We start from the raw sequence: 15,924 nt of genomic DNA, 5'->3' as shown, positions 1-15,924 counted from the left end.
TTCAGGGTGAGGCCTTGAATGGTTCAACCATTCATCTATGTACAGAGAAGTGGTAGCACTGGGACCTGCCTGTCTTGAAGTTCAGCCAGAAATTTTCTTTTATGTAGCAACAGCCCCACTTCCTTCTTCCTCACTTCTCTTGTAATGAAGCAACACATACCTGGAAGCTACATGACTGACAGACATGCAACCCTTAAATTCAATGTCTGCATCAATACAGAATCCTTGATGACTTAAGCTGGAATGTTGTATGATGAAAAATGTCTAACATTTGCTCAAGTTCATTTAAAAAAATCCAAACTTTGCACAAATAAGTACAATATTATACAGATATAATAGCTCAGTGTTGTGTTCTTAATGTACAAATATAAGTATCAGCTGAGCAGATAGACCTGCTAGGGTCTTACTTAGTGTTTAATGGAGCACGGTACACCTGAGTTGTGGTAATGTTCTTGTGTACACTTATTTTAAATCAGTGAATATGTCTACTTCGAAATTATTTTTTAAAAGTGCCAACACAGAGCAATGAACTTTCTTATTAACAATATAATTTTGATAAGAAATATGTGCATATGTGAGTGAGAGAAACTTTTATTGAAGGATGGTTCAAAATGAGCAAACTTGGTGGTGCACATTGACTAACTCTTGTCTCTGATGTGTTAGTATTAGATCTAACACACTGAGTGAGGGGGCTACTTGAAATACTTTCAAACGCTCTGTCTGGAGGAAGCACTATCATATCACCATCAAGAAGTGACATAGACTTTTAACTGGTAGAATCAAGCCCCATTTAAGGGAATGCATATGTTCACATTCTCCCTCTCCTTCCAGCAGCCATAGCAACTATCTGCCAAATTTTTGTGCCTTTTCCAAACTTGTCACAAAGAGGCAGCTCTCTAGTCAAAGATTACATTTCTTAGCCCTCCTTATATCCAACTGTGTCCATGTGACTTGTTCTCATCTGCACACAATGTACCTCTGTTTTTTTTCTTCATCTGCTAACCATAAGTAGAGGATTCATATGCTTTAAGTGGACAGTGGAGCCACAAGATAGAGTCTGCATCCCCAGAGTACCTTGTGGAAGATGGCAGGCTGATCAGAGGTACCTATGTGGGGCTATTGGGAAGTGTCAAGTAAATTCATGGTGTTAAACTAAGGGGTGTGTGTGTGTGTGTGTGTGTGTGTGTGTGTGTGTATAGCATAAACTGATAATAATTCTGAAAATTTGACTATAATGATTTTTATAATCAGAAAGTTTTATACATATAATCAAAATTCTTTTCTAGAAGCATCAAGATGTCACTAGTACTTCAAACCCATGCTATAAACAGGTAGTCTAATCAAAATTATATCCAATTTAGCATTTTTTAAAAAGCAAAAAAAAATATATTTTAAAATATATTTTTTAGTTGTAGATGAACACAATACCTTTATTTTATTTTATTTATTTATTTTTATGTGGTGCTGAGGATTGAACCCAGTGCCTCACACATGCTAGGCAAGTACTCTACCACTGAACCACAACCCCAGCTCAAATAAACTTTATTGAATAAAGAAGTCTGTTCTGATTTGACAATGATCATAAGAATACTTTAGTTTATAACAGATGAAATATCAATAGCTAATTGGAAGGAAGAGAGGAGGCAATTTACATTTTCAGTGTAGAAAAAAATTCTAATTGCTACACATATCTTGTAAAATTTCCAAAACAAAGTCAAGCCATATTTACTGTTCAGTGATTTTTTTTAAAGGGATGAAAAGTGCAATTCAATGTATATACTGGTTACAACTAATACAACAGCTTGAAAAAATCATGAGACAGAGCATAAATATAAAAAGACATGATTTTCAAATCATAAAATCATATTATAGGAATCTGTTACAAGTGGAAAAATACATTAAAACCAGCAGTGTGTTACATCAGTTCAAAACAGAACTCATAAGGCAAACAACACCAAGGTGAGGAAAACTGATTTTAGGAAGCACATCCAGACAGATACAACCACAAAGAAATGCCAAGAGTGACTATGTAGTCCACTCTGGGAGTTGGCAATGCATCAAAGGTGGAGTGATGACTAGGTTAATGCTTAGGTTTTCTCCAGGGATTTGTAGTATTCCGTCAGCATGGTCTAGGCCTTGGGTGCCATGAACCCTTCAGGAGGCTTCTGGCTTTCTTGGGCAAATTCCTGCATTTGAGTTCCTGAAATAAATTCAAAGTCTTCATGGCATTCAGAGTGATAGTAGTCCATGCGCTGCTTCTTGTTGCATGCTGCAACTCGAAAGGGAACGATTTCTAAGGAGGTTAGGCCAGGGGTCATTGTCAGCACTTTGGTGCCCTGGGTTGGATCATAAAGATCCTTCCTTTTTCCGGATGGGGCATGCCAGTGGGGTCTCCTCCAACAATGTGCAACTTTGCTCCTGCAACCATCTGTGCTCTGCAGTGCCACTGCACCTCAGTCAGCCCAGCATACATCTGGGAGATGGGAAGATGGCTCCCACTGTGCTTTCAGGATTCAGGACTCCTTCCTCCAGCACTGCAGTGTACTGCTTTATGCACCACATCAAAGGAACATCGTTGTCCTTTGTCTAGCCACCAAAGGGGTGAAGGAGGAGGATGGGGTGCCAGTAGTCCCTCTCTAGAAGTTGCTTATGAGTGTCTTGCATTGACAGAGCATGTCCATTGTAAACTGGGTGACTGCACTGGTAAAAATGCAAAGAGAGCATCAGGATTCACATCCCTAAACTTCTGCTTGAGCTCAGTAGGAATAGGACAATATTGACCAAGACCATCATTGCAATAAATTCAGTCCAGGTTTTGAAGATCTCCCCCAGTCAGCCAATCTCCTGGCTCCATAAAAATCTTAATGGAGGGGTGGCTCTTGGGTGTTGCTCCCCCCTCTTCTGGCACAGCACTCCTGTTTCCTGTGCTCAAAACACTCTGGATTGCAAAGAATTGCCACACCATGGTTCTCATACATCAGAGCAAATGCTGTCCAGCTGTCCAGCCTCTCCTTCTATTCTTGAGTAGCTGTCAGAACTATAGGCACTGACAAGTTAATGACACCCCCACCCAGAAGACAATCAAAGTGAAGGCACTGTAAGAATTCTCTCATGAAGCCGTTCAGTGGGGTTGTGAAACCTTCAGCCAGAACCTGCACCCACTGCATATCCACTTTATTAGTTTTCAATGCTGGTAATATTTCTGCATCCGTTTTTGCCAGATGAAGTTTATTTTCTGGTACATATAGTTCCTTTACTCCACAAGAGGCATCCACAGGAACAATATTCTGTTCCTGTAGAAGTTCCACAACTTGCTGGACACAGTCATTTACATCAGAGGTGTCTGTTTTCAACACCAATTCAGGGGCTTCTGGTTTTTCATATTCAGAATCAATCCCAGTAAAACTTTTAATTTCTCCTACCTGTGCTTTTTTTTTTTTTTTTTTTTTTTTTTGTAGAGTTCTTTGACATCCCTCTGTTCATAGACATGCAGGAGAGCATCAACAAATACTTCAAAAAAGAGTAAAATTGCACCCTCATGGATTAGCCTTGCATTGTTTTGATCCTTTGTATAGGGTGATATAAAACTTGTGATGCACACTAAGCCAGCATCTGCAAACAGCTTAGCAACTTCTGTAATGAGCTGAACATTCTCTTCTCTGGTTTTGAAACTAACTAAAGCCAAGATTTTTAAGACCTTGACGAATATTGTCACCACCTCAAGTGTCGCATGGAATGCCATGGCAAACCAAATACTCCTCTAAAGCCAGGCTCACCGTGGTCTTCCCTGCTTCAGACAGCCTGTTAATTTCCCACTCCCCAACTCAGGAACCAGAACAGCAGCCTATGTTTGCATTTTAATGGATCTGTTTGTTACAGTGTATGATTGTGCCTCATTCTTGTTAAGTACCAGGAGTTTAAAAGTTACTCAAAAATTTGTGTTAGCAGATCTCTTATCTGACTGATGAAATGTTTTGTGTCAATTTTTTTTCCTTCTCCTTTTTGCCTCACTGTGCTCCCCAAGATTCCACATAACGCCAACTGCATTTTAAAGCAATGACAGCAATGAAAAACACAAAACCATCAGTCATTGTCAAATACTCTATAAATGGAGACAGAGGAGGGGTTCAGATCTCTGTGCAACAAGGACAGAGGAGAAAGGTCAGTGATATATCATGTGGTGTAGGACTTCCCCCTTGAGCGATTTGCTAAGACTTGCTCCTATTGTATAAGCTTTTGTCTGATTAGAGACTTTTAATTCTAAGACTGAGCCTAAAGTTAAGATTGCAAATATTCAAGTCTCTCTACAGCACTGGAGAGAGGGAGGAATGCATTGCAAGTGGATTTGGAGGAAAATTAATTTTTGCCATTCATGAAGACCAGGAACTAATATTAACAATTGTTTAACTTATGAAAAATTAATTAGATGACTTATAAATTATGTATGTGGGAAAAAGAAAATCTGTCAATGGGTGGTTTGAGGATTCAGAAGAGCACTTTAGTTGATAACAAAAGGTATTTTGTGCAGCAGGTCACGTTAGGGTGGGCTTTTGCTCTTTCTTTGTGCCTGACCATGGTGAATACAGAATTGTTCTTATGTAACTCCCTAGGGGTGGGAGAACCAGTCATGTCCATAGAGTGTTTATCATTATGTGTTTGTCTGCTGTTTAGAAACATAAAAAGCAGTAGGCAAAAATTTAATGGGAAAGAGAACTGAAAAGATGTTGAAAGAAAGATATCTGAATACTAAACCCATGTGCTTAGCAACACAGTACAATCTCATAATGAACCCTTCTTCCAGATCACTTGAGTAAACAATAAATAGCAACCCTGGATGTCTAAGCCATACAGGTAATGTAAAGCAAATAGCTTAAATCCCAAATCAAGGTTAGAATTATTATTTTTTTTAATCTTGAAACAAAACACATGTTCTTACTGAGTCTGACTTTTAAAGAAATATTTAATTAATGATGAAGAGAGAAATAAGATATAATTCAGGAAATAGCTTCTCTGAGTTAATGATATACTTATTTTTTGTTCCCATATTTTAAAGTATGATTGATATTCTTAGTACAAATTAAATCATATTCTCCAATTAATACACATGATTAAATATCATATGAAATAAATAAAATTCCTGGTTCTAGCTGATTGCTACAGCTTTTTTCCCTTTATTTCTTTATTTAACATTTCTTGAGAAAAAGATACATTATTTTCTGTACTTAAAGAAGATAGCTTAATCAACACTAAACTGTTGTGTCTCAAGTTAAATTTTAAAAATTAACAAGTTTGACTGGAAATTGCAGAGACTTTTAAAAGAAAGTATAAATGTACCTAAAGAATAGTCTAAAATCCAAAGAATAATTTCCTTTATGTATTTCAGTAACCAGGTAGGCATTTATAATCCCAGCTGAGGGTGTTTCTTTTATACTAGGGAAGACTGACCAGGGTGTTTTGCTGCAATAAGGGGTGTAGATAGTATGCCAGTAATTTTTACATTAATGCTACCCTTGAGGTTTTATCTTATACTTATGTTCACACAGAAGGAAAAAAACATAAAAAAAATTAATTTTAGCTTTATTACAAAGACACCAAATATTAACTCAAAACTAAGTGACTGAAATGTGCCCCTTATATCCTAAGCATTTTCAGTGTCAAATCTATAGAGACAAGTGCACCCAGAATAAGGATCAGACTACTATCAAACTGAAGTTTAATTATGTTCACTCACATTTTCAAATTATTCCCAACAAAGTACCTTGGGTAGGTGACACATCCATCAAGGCAAGTCTAATTTCATATTCACAGTAATGTACTTCTGTAAACTGCTCTAATAAGGTTTTAACTAAGTTTTGCTCTTGACCTCACTAAGCTGAAATATTTCAGGCTGTGTGCTTTGCAGTGTCTCCAATTAATTTCTGACCTTGGTGCTGCCTGGGCACAATGAGGCAAGTGAAGGGTGGAGATCAGATTTAATTTTGAATTTCCTGACTGCTACTGGTTTGTATCTCAACTTCAACAGTACTTAAACATGTTATTTTTGGTCAATGACTTTTTATGCAGCACACTGGGCAAATGTAATTAAGTAGGCTAAGTTTTGTTCTCAGCTGTCCTCCAAGTTCTTGCATGGGAACTTGGAGTTTCAACAGGAAACACCTGTATGGTAGTTGTATACCAAGCCTTCCCAGAGAATTAATATATAACATTGTTCCTGGGCTTCACTACTCTTCCCCAAATAGAAAGGCTCAGCTGTATTTGCAGACTGTATTTTTAATTACTAGTGAAAATCCCAACTCTTAAAAGGGAGTCTTGTTTTTTAAGGGTTTTTTAGGCTTAACAATATCAAGGGTCAGATACATTATTCATATATTTCATCATTCAATATTAGACATATTTTTATTCAAATGACCTTCATTGAATGTCTACTCTGTGTAAGGATCGTGGAGGTACATAAAGAAATCAGACTTAGATCCAGCTCTTAACAGATATTAGCAAGAAACACATTATAGTCTTGAATAAAACCCAATTAATTCCTACTTAGAGAGGACCCATAGACATTTGGATAAGATGTTGGATTTGTGAAAATAATTTGAAAGTGTGCTGTTAAAATCCTCTACGACCTTATCATTTTAGCAAAATAGTGAGACATTAAACATTAAAAAAAAAAACTCAACAAAAAAAATCTGGAAATGAAAACAAATGTAACAAAACTACCCTTTGAATTTCTTAGCTGAGCTCCTGGTGAAGTAGGAGAAATCCCCAGAGACAAACATACTCCCAGGGTTGCTGCAACAGAAGTGGCAAGTCAAGCTGAACATGAGGCTGCAATTGCTCTGATTAAAATCTGCACATTTATTTTACTCAGAGATTTGGCTTCTAATAGCCTAGTGGCCTCAGGAAGTGAGCTAAAGTAAGACATGACATTGGAACCAGTGTACTGGAGGGATCTATTGTGCCCCACGGAGTATAGCAGAAGCAAATGCAATTCTTATCCATAGAGACATGTTCAACCTAAACCTCACAGTATCCCCATGGATAAAACATCAAGGTATAATAGAAGATTAGGACTTGCATTCAAAATATACAAATAACTGTTAAAATTCAACAATAAGGAAACAAACAATTAAATTTAAAATTGAAAAAAAGCATCTAAATATACACCTCAACAAAGAAGCTAGCAAAGAAGCTATGAAAAGATGCTTAATATTATCTATCTTTAGGAACTTGCAAATTAAAACAATAACAAACTATTCATTCAAAGAAAGGTGAATGGATTAGAAAAATCTATGTATGATGAAATATTATTGATAAAAAGAAATAACGCATAACTACGAAATGATATGAGAGAATCTTACATGCATATTACTAAATGGAGAAACCAATCTGAATCTATGATTCAAAATAAATGAGATTTTGGAAAAGGCAAAAATAAAGAGATGGTTGTCAGAAGTTGGCATAGGAAGGGAAGAATAAGGGTGGAGAACAGGGGAGTTTTAGAGCAATGGAACTATAAGATACCATTATGATTTAGATATTAGGTGTTCCCCAGAAGCTCATGTGTGAGACAATGCAAGATCGTTCAGAGGTGAAATGATTGGGTTATGAGAGTCTTAACCCAATCAGTGAATTAATCTCCTCATAGGGATTAACTGAGTGGTAACTAAAGGCAGGTGGGTGCAGCTGGAAGACGTCAGTCTTTGGGGCTATGCCGTTGGGGTATATACGTTGTATCTGATGTATAAAGTCTCTCTTTGCTTCCTGATCTTTGTGTCTTGATCCACTTCCCTCCACCACATTCTTCCACATTGATGTACAGCATCACCTCCATCCCTGAGCAATGGGGCTGGCTGTCTATGGACTGAGACCTCTGAAACTATGAGCCCCAAAATAAAATTTTCCTCCTCTAAAATTGTTATTGTCAGGACTTTTGGTCACAGCAGCAAAAAACTGACTAAAAGAGATAATGTAATGTTGGAATATGATATAACACATTTATCAAAATCCACATAACTGGCTAACACAGAGTGAACCTAAAAGTCAATTATGGACTTTAGTTAATAATAATAATAATGTGTCAGCATTGGTTTACGGAGTGTAACAAATGTGTCACACTAATGTTCAACATTAATAAAGATAACATTTAGGAGTGGAAGGAGATGCTCAACTTTTCTGTAAGTCTAAACTTTGATAAAAAATAAGTATCGATTTTTAAAGTTTATAAAATACATAAAAAAATCAATTAAAAAGGAGGCTCAATTAGAGTCATTAAAAAGAAAATCACAGGTTAGAAATGTCAAATAATTGGTATATTGCATATTAACTATAAAATTGGAGCATTTGAAATATTTGGAGAGCCCACCATTTTAAAGTGAGCAAGAAATAAGAAAAATGAAAACAATAAAGAAAGAAAACCCCAGAAATATTTGAAAATTAACCAAATAAATATTCTAGAAAAAAACAATTGAAATTAAAAACTAAATAGGAACAGGATTTCTAGTGGCAGCCAAGATGGAGAAACAGGGACTGCATTTACCTCTCTCCTGAAACACTTTAAAACACACTCACACACACACACACACACACACACACAGAGCAATGGTTTTTAAGACTCTAGATATCAGGTATCAAGGGACAATAATATCTGTGAGATGAGAAACAAGTATGGTGAGTTCTGTGATATCCTGAGATCACCGTCTTGAGAGAGTTTATAAGCCTTAATGAGGGGAGGGAAACCCAGACAGAACTTAGCAGACTTCCTGAGTTAAGGACACAGAGCAGGTAGTTGTGGGGAAAACAGGTGAAGAGAGATCACAGGACAGAGAACCTGAAAGGAAAGAGCCGCCCAGTGAGAAAATTCTGGAGATCTGCAGGAGGTCACTCTTGGGTACTCTAGGTCACCCTGTGCTTTGTGGAAAATCAGTAGAGCCTGGAGCTCTTGACACTCAGAAATATCAGAAGCAATAGTGCCTGAAGCTCATGGAGGCCTGAGAATGGAGTCTGTTCATACTAAAGAGATTGGAAAATTTCAAGATTCCCAAGGCCTTTGGTAAAGAGAAGGGTCTCTTGCCTTAAAGTAAACGGCTTTAGACCAAGTGCTGCTCCAGTTCTGCTCAACAAATCCTTAAGGCAAAACCAAAGTACTGGGCTATTTTCTAGTAATCTAACTACATCTTAAATAAAACTAACAAATATTTATAGGAATAAAAAAAAAAAACCCTAACACAACAAGGTTAAATAAAAAGTGCCTCAAATCCAACAAAATATTACCAGGCACACAAAGAAATAAAAAAAGTCCAATCCAAATAAGAAGATAAAGTCATCAATTGAAGGTAACTCAGATTGGACATAGAGATTAGAATGAGAAGACAATAATTTAAAATCAAATATTATGGCTGTATTCCATATGTTCAAAAAGTTAAGAGGTACAAAAACAAACAAAAAAAGACCTAAATCAGCTTCTAGTGATGAATCTCAATTTGCTAAATTAAATATATGTACATTGGATGCTATTAACAGGTGATTGGATGTTGCAGAAGAAAATACCCATAAACTTAAACACAGAGCAATGAAAACTATTAATAATAGGACCCAGAAAGAAGATAATTTAAAAAAATAAATAAACAGTCTTAGGAGCCTCTGGTCAACTTGAAATGACCTAGTATATAACTAGAATTCTTAAAGAAGAAGATAAAGTGGAATATGGAAAAAATATACATTGAAAACCATAAAACATTGCTGAGAGAATTTAGAGACCTAATAAATAAATGTAGAGCTATATTGTGTTCTTAACTATAACTCGATAAGATGCAAATTGATCTCTAGATTGAACAGAATCCAAATAAAATTTCTTACAGACTCTTTTGAAGAAATGGACAAAGTTATTCTAAATTTACTATGGAAATGCAAAAGATTTTAGTAGCTTGAGTGACTTTGAAAAAGAACAAAGTTGGAGTACTAAGACTACCTGATTTTTAGACTCCTTATAAAGCTAAATAAATCAATACAATGTTGCATTAAGATACAGATGACCAATGGAAACTAACATGGAGTCCAGAAATAAAGCCACATGTATATGGACAATTGATTTTGGCATAGGTGATTCAATGAAAGAAGAATTTTTTTTTTTTACAAGTGTTATTACACCAACTGGATATCTATATGCAAAAAAAGAAAAGGAAAGGAAAAGAAACTGGCTTTGTTCCATATCTCACACCATAAACAATACTTAAAATGGATCTCAGATTAAATGTAAATGTAATTATAAAACTATTAGAAGAACACATAAGAAAAAGCCTTTATGACCCTGGCTTAATAAAAAAAATTCTTAATTAAAACACCTAAAGCACACTCTATAAAAAATATAATAAATTGAACTTAATTAATATTGAAAATGTCTAATCATTGAAGGTACCATAAAGAAAATGAAAAAATAAGCTATCACCTGAAAAAAAAACTTTTGCAAATCATATCTTACAATAAATTTGTAACCAAAATATATCAAGAACTTTGAAAATTTATTTAAAAAATTATCCATTTAAAAATTTGACAAAACATTTGAAGGTACATTTCACCAAAGAATATGTACAAATGACAGATAAGCATGTATAAAGATACTCAACATTAGTTCTCAGGTTAATGTAACTTAAGCCACAGTAACATTCTACTACATGCTTATTAAAAAGGCCAATTTTGTTTTAAAAACTAACCATATCAAAAATATATGCAAGGATGTATAGAAATGAGAATATAACAATATTGAAAACATTTTGAGTCTCTTAAAATGATAAACATATACATATCACATTATCTGTGTTAGTCTACTTTTCATCACTGTGCAGAAGTACCTGACAAGGATGAATTAGAGGAGAAAAGTTTATTTGGGGCTCAAGGTTTCAGTTCCTGGTTGGCCTCATTGCTGTAGGTCCAAGGTGAGGCAAAGCATCCATGGAAGAGTGTGGCAGAGGAAAGTAGCTCAGGAGAGGGTGGTCTGGAAGCATCTTGGGGAAAGGGGCTACAGGGAAGATGCATCCATCCCAGTGACCCACCTCCACCAGCCATGCCCCATCTGCCTACAGTTACCATCCAGGCAGTCCAAACTAGGATGAACTGACTAGATTACAGCTCTCATAATCCAATCATTTCACAGTTGAATATTCCCACATTAACACAGGAGATTTGGGGTGACTTCTCATATCCAAACCATAACATCATCTACCCTTTGAAAGCTTATGTCCATATAAAACTTGCAGGTTAATTTGCATGACAGCTTTGCTTGCAATAGTTAAAAATTGGAAATAACCCATCCCACTTTGTGAATGGAAGAACAAACTGTTGGAATGGAATACTACTCCGAAATAAAAAGAAATAAACTATTAATATATGCTGTCACAGGGATTACCTTAAAAGTAATTATGGCAAATGGGAGAAGCCAGACTATAAGAGTACATATATTAAGACTCTATGGATATAGAAAAATTGGTTTACATGAGAATAATCATAAGTCATCATAGGTAATCATAAGTAATTATCTGTTTTATAAAACAATATCAAGAACAATAAGCCAGGTGCAGTGGTACATTTCTGTAATCCCAGTGGCTCAGGAGGCTAAGGCAGGAGGATGGAGAGTTCAAAGCCAGCCTCACCAATTTAGTGAGGCCCTAAGCAACTTGGCAAGACCCTGTATCCAAATAAAATATACAAAGGGGCTGGGGGGTTGTGGCTTAGTTGTAAGCACCTCTGGGTTCAATCCCTGGTAGGAAAAAAACAAAACAAAACAAAAACCAAATAATAATACTAACATGTCTAAATTGAAGAGTAAGAAATAAAATAGAATTAAAATACTGGAAACAAATAACATACAAGAATGAATATAAGTTAATACCAGTATGGTCAAGTTCTTTTCCCCAATATATTTAAAACAGTTATATATGGAGGAGGCAAAGAATTGGATTGAACTAAGTTTGAAGTTTTTCAATGAAAGTATGTCCAAGAGTAAGAGGCACAGTGAGTGGGGGTGTATAATGGGAAGTTATAATTAGAGATCATAAGAAATTAGAAACATAAGTTGAAAACATGGAAATTAAGATTTAAGGGAAATAAGTCTCATTGATCTTGTAGAGCATATCAATGTAGTCAAAGAATAATTAAAACTTGGTGGTAGAAATAGTGAGGTGGGAAGATGGACAGTATTACTCAAGGAGTTCAACAGTCACTCCTGAGACCATGGAAGATGTACAGTTATTGGAATGTCAAGCTTTAGGATAGAACTTTGGAGGAGAGAAGACAAAGAACTGAGAGCTTAGGTGTTTGAAAAACTGTTCATATTAATATTGAAATCACTAAGAATGAACAAAATCATTTAGGACAGAGTGAGAGTGATCTGCTAAAATAAACTTTTAACAAATGTCAGGAAGATCCCAGGAACTTGTGGAAATATGAGTAACAAATCTTATTGTATCAAGAGCTTAAAATGAAGCTTTTGAAAAATTTTAATTTCTTCTAATAAGTTATACGTGATAGCAGAATATATTTTGATTCATTGTACATAAATGGAGCCCAACTTTTCATTTCTCCGATTGTGCATGGTGTAGAGTCACACCACATGTACACTCATACATGTACCTAGGTAATGATGTTTCATCTCATTCCACCATCTTTCCTACCCCCAGGTCCCTTCATATCCCTCCCTCCCCTTTTCCTAATCAAAGTCCTTCCATTCTCCCCATGCCCCCACATCTGATTATGGGTCAGCATCCACTTACAAGAGAGAATTTTTGGCTTTTTTTTTTTTTTTTTGGCTTACTTCACTTAGCAGGATATTCTCCAACTCCATCCATTTACCTGCAGATACCATAATTTTATTCTCTTTTAATTCTGAGTAATATTCCATTGTGTATATGTACCACAAATTCTTTCTCCATTCATCTATTGAAGGGCATCTAGGTTGCATCCATAGTTTAGCAATTGCAAATTGTTCTGCTATAAACATTGATGTGGCTGTGTCCCTGTAGTATGCTGTTTTTAAGTCTTTAGGGTATAGAGTGAGGAGTGGGATTGCTGGGTCAAATGGTGGTTCCATTCCAAGTTTTCTAAGGAATCTCCATACTGCTTTCCATAGTGGTTGCACAAATTTGCAGTCCCACCAGCAATGTATGAGTGTACCTTTATCCTCACATCCTTGCCATCCTTGTTGCTTGTATTCTTGATAAATGCCATTCTGACTGGAGTGAGGTGAAATCTCAGTGTAGTTTTGATTTGTATTTCTCTAATTGCTAGAGATATTGAACCTTTTTTCATATAGTTGTTGATCGATTGTGATTCTTCTTCTGAGAAGTGTCTGTTCAGTTCCTTAGCCCATTTATTGATTGAATTGTTAGTTATTTTGGTGTTAAGTTGTCTGAGACCTTTACAATGAAAAATACAGAACACTAAAGAAATAAATTGAAGAATATCTTAGAAGATGGGAATACCTCCCATGCTATTGGATAGGCAGAATAAATATTATCAAAATGGCCATTCTAACTAAAGCACTATACAGATTTAATCAATTCCAATTAAAATACCGACATCATTCCTTACAGAAATAGAAAAGGCAATCATGGAATTCATTTGGAAAAATAAGAGACTCAGAATAACTAAAGCAATCCTTAGCAAGAAGAAGAGTGAAGCAGGAAGTGTCACAATATCAGACCTTAAACTATAGTACAAAGTTATAGTAACAAAAACAGCATGGTATTGTCACTGAAATAGACTTGTAGACCAGTGGTACAGAATAGAAGACATAGAGACAAACCCACATAAATACAGTTATCTCATACTAGACAAAGGCACCAAAAACATACATTGGAAAAAAGACAGCTTCTTCAGGGCTGGGGTTGTAACTCAGTGGTAGAGCACTTGTCTAGTTCATGTGAGGTACTGGGTTCGATCCTCAGCACCACATAAAAATAAAAAAAAAATACAATAAAAATATAGCCTCTTTAACAAATGGTGCTGGGAAAACTGAAAATCAATACACAGCAAAATAGAACTAAACCCCCATCTCTCACCCTGCACAAAACTCAAAGTGGATCAAGGACCTAGGAATTAGAACAGAGACCCTGAACCTAATAAAAGAAAACGCAGGCCCAAATCTTCACCATGTTGGATTAGGCTCCAACTTTCTTAACAAGACTCCTAAAGTGCAAGAAATAAAATCAAGAATCAATAAGTGGGATGGATTCAAACTAAAAAGTTTCTTCTCTGCAAAAGAGACAATCAATGAGGTGAAGAAAAAGCCTGTATTTTGGAAGCAAATTTTTGCTACACGCACATCAGATAGAGCACTAATCTCCAGGGCATATAAAAAAAAAATAAAGTTTTTAAGTAGTAAGGAAAGGGCAAGCATTTGGAAATGGCAATGACCAGGAAGAGGTAATTCTTACCATGGGATCCAAAGGCAAGAGGATGATAGGAAGGAACAAAGCTCCACTTGAGTGGGCTTCCAGGGAGGAGGATCTTGGGGGACAACCAGGTTTCCCCCAGAAAAGAAGGTGAAAGGAACATTCTGAAGAGAGGTTGACCACGTAGAGAATTTCAGTGGTGTCAGACTCTGAGTTCCAAGAAATGTTGACAATATGGTTTAGGAAGAAATCTTGTTTATCTGTGGACTATGAATAGATTTTGTTTTGTAAACTGTGTACGAAGGCAGATGTTTATGTGTAGATGGTGTTTGTAGCTGACTTCCTATTCAATAAAGACCTTTCTTTGTGGTAATATCATTGACAACCTCACAGATCTCACTTTGTTCTTCTAGTACAACATCTATGCGTATTAATAAATAGCTAGCATCTTTAGCCTGGCTAAGTCATAGATCATAAATATACCACTGGGTAGAAAACAGAAGTCTCACAACATAATTAGCACCGGTCAGTGAGGAACAGGCATTCACCATAACTGGCCAGAACACTCATTTCCCCAGTTTCCTGCTGGCCTGGTTAAATAAGGATCTCTACATTGATATTTCTCAATCCTTGGAGTAGCATATGTTCCTTATGATTGGCTGCAAGGTGTAATTCTCTTTTCAGCAAATCCTGGTTCCCCATTGCCTCACTTGACACCATGCAGGGTGCCCTGCAGGTGCAGAGGAAGTGGCGTTAGGATTGAGTCCACTCTGCCAGGTCACTGCTTCCTTCTCTTTTCCGGAGATTTGGAAGACAAAGGGAACTGCCAGTGCCAGGAGCTAGCTCTCCCATCAACAGCCCACCATTCATACAGGTGGCCTCGACAACGGAAGGCCGATTGAGCTCCAGCTGCAGCCCTGGCTGGGTCACTCCTTCTCAGGCAGGCCATGGAGGCAAACATCTTCTGTATTGTCTTTCCATGCAAGAATATTCATATGGGATGATTTTTCTGGTTATGAAGATAAGGATCACACTATCTTGTGTATGTGTGATCAGTAAACTCCTAAAATCTCTGCATTAAATAACTTAAACACTAGAGCTTATGCCATGTTCGAACTCAATATTGTTTAGCCTTTATCCAAATAAAGGATTTAAAAATCCCAGTTATGATACACCCAAAATTTTGATGTGACTAGACTAAGCCAGTATATGAAAAAATTTTAAGAATTCTTATTTCAATTATGTCCTTATGAAACTTTTAAATTATGAAACTTTTAAATTTATAAACAATACAGTTAAATTTTCACAGTGCTTCTTTTCTGTTTTTATTAGGCCTGCGTAATCAGTGCCTATCACTATGACCAGCTGTGTTATTCAAATTGATAAAACATGCTAATATTTTTCTTTTTCTAAGTATAATATTCATTTGTTGTTGTTTGTCAGCTTTCACCTTATGTCACTATGTGCTTCTTTGGGGAGGAAAAAAATTGGTAAATTTTAGGAGGTTGATTTCCCTAAATCAAAGTTTTGTTCAAAAAGTATA

General features: G+C 36.1%; 1 pseudogene; it reads right to left on the bottom strand.

The window, feature by feature from the left end:
* Positions 1–2,087: 2,087 nt before the first annotated feature.
* LOC143411381 (bifunctional 3'-phosphoadenosine 5'-phosphosulfate synthase 1 pseudogene) lies at positions 2,088–15,330 on the bottom strand (annotated as a pseudogene).
* Between the last annotated feature and the right edge of the window lie 594 nt (positions 15,331–15,924).

Source organism: Callospermophilus lateralis, chromosome 12, assembly GCF_048772815.1.
Source record: "Callospermophilus lateralis isolate mCalLat2 chromosome 12, mCalLat2.hap1, whole genome shotgun sequence".
NCBI lineage: Eukaryota > Metazoa > Chordata > Mammalia > Rodentia > Sciuridae > Callospermophilus > Callospermophilus lateralis.
This window is presented reverse-complemented; position numbering and strand designations above follow the sequence as displayed.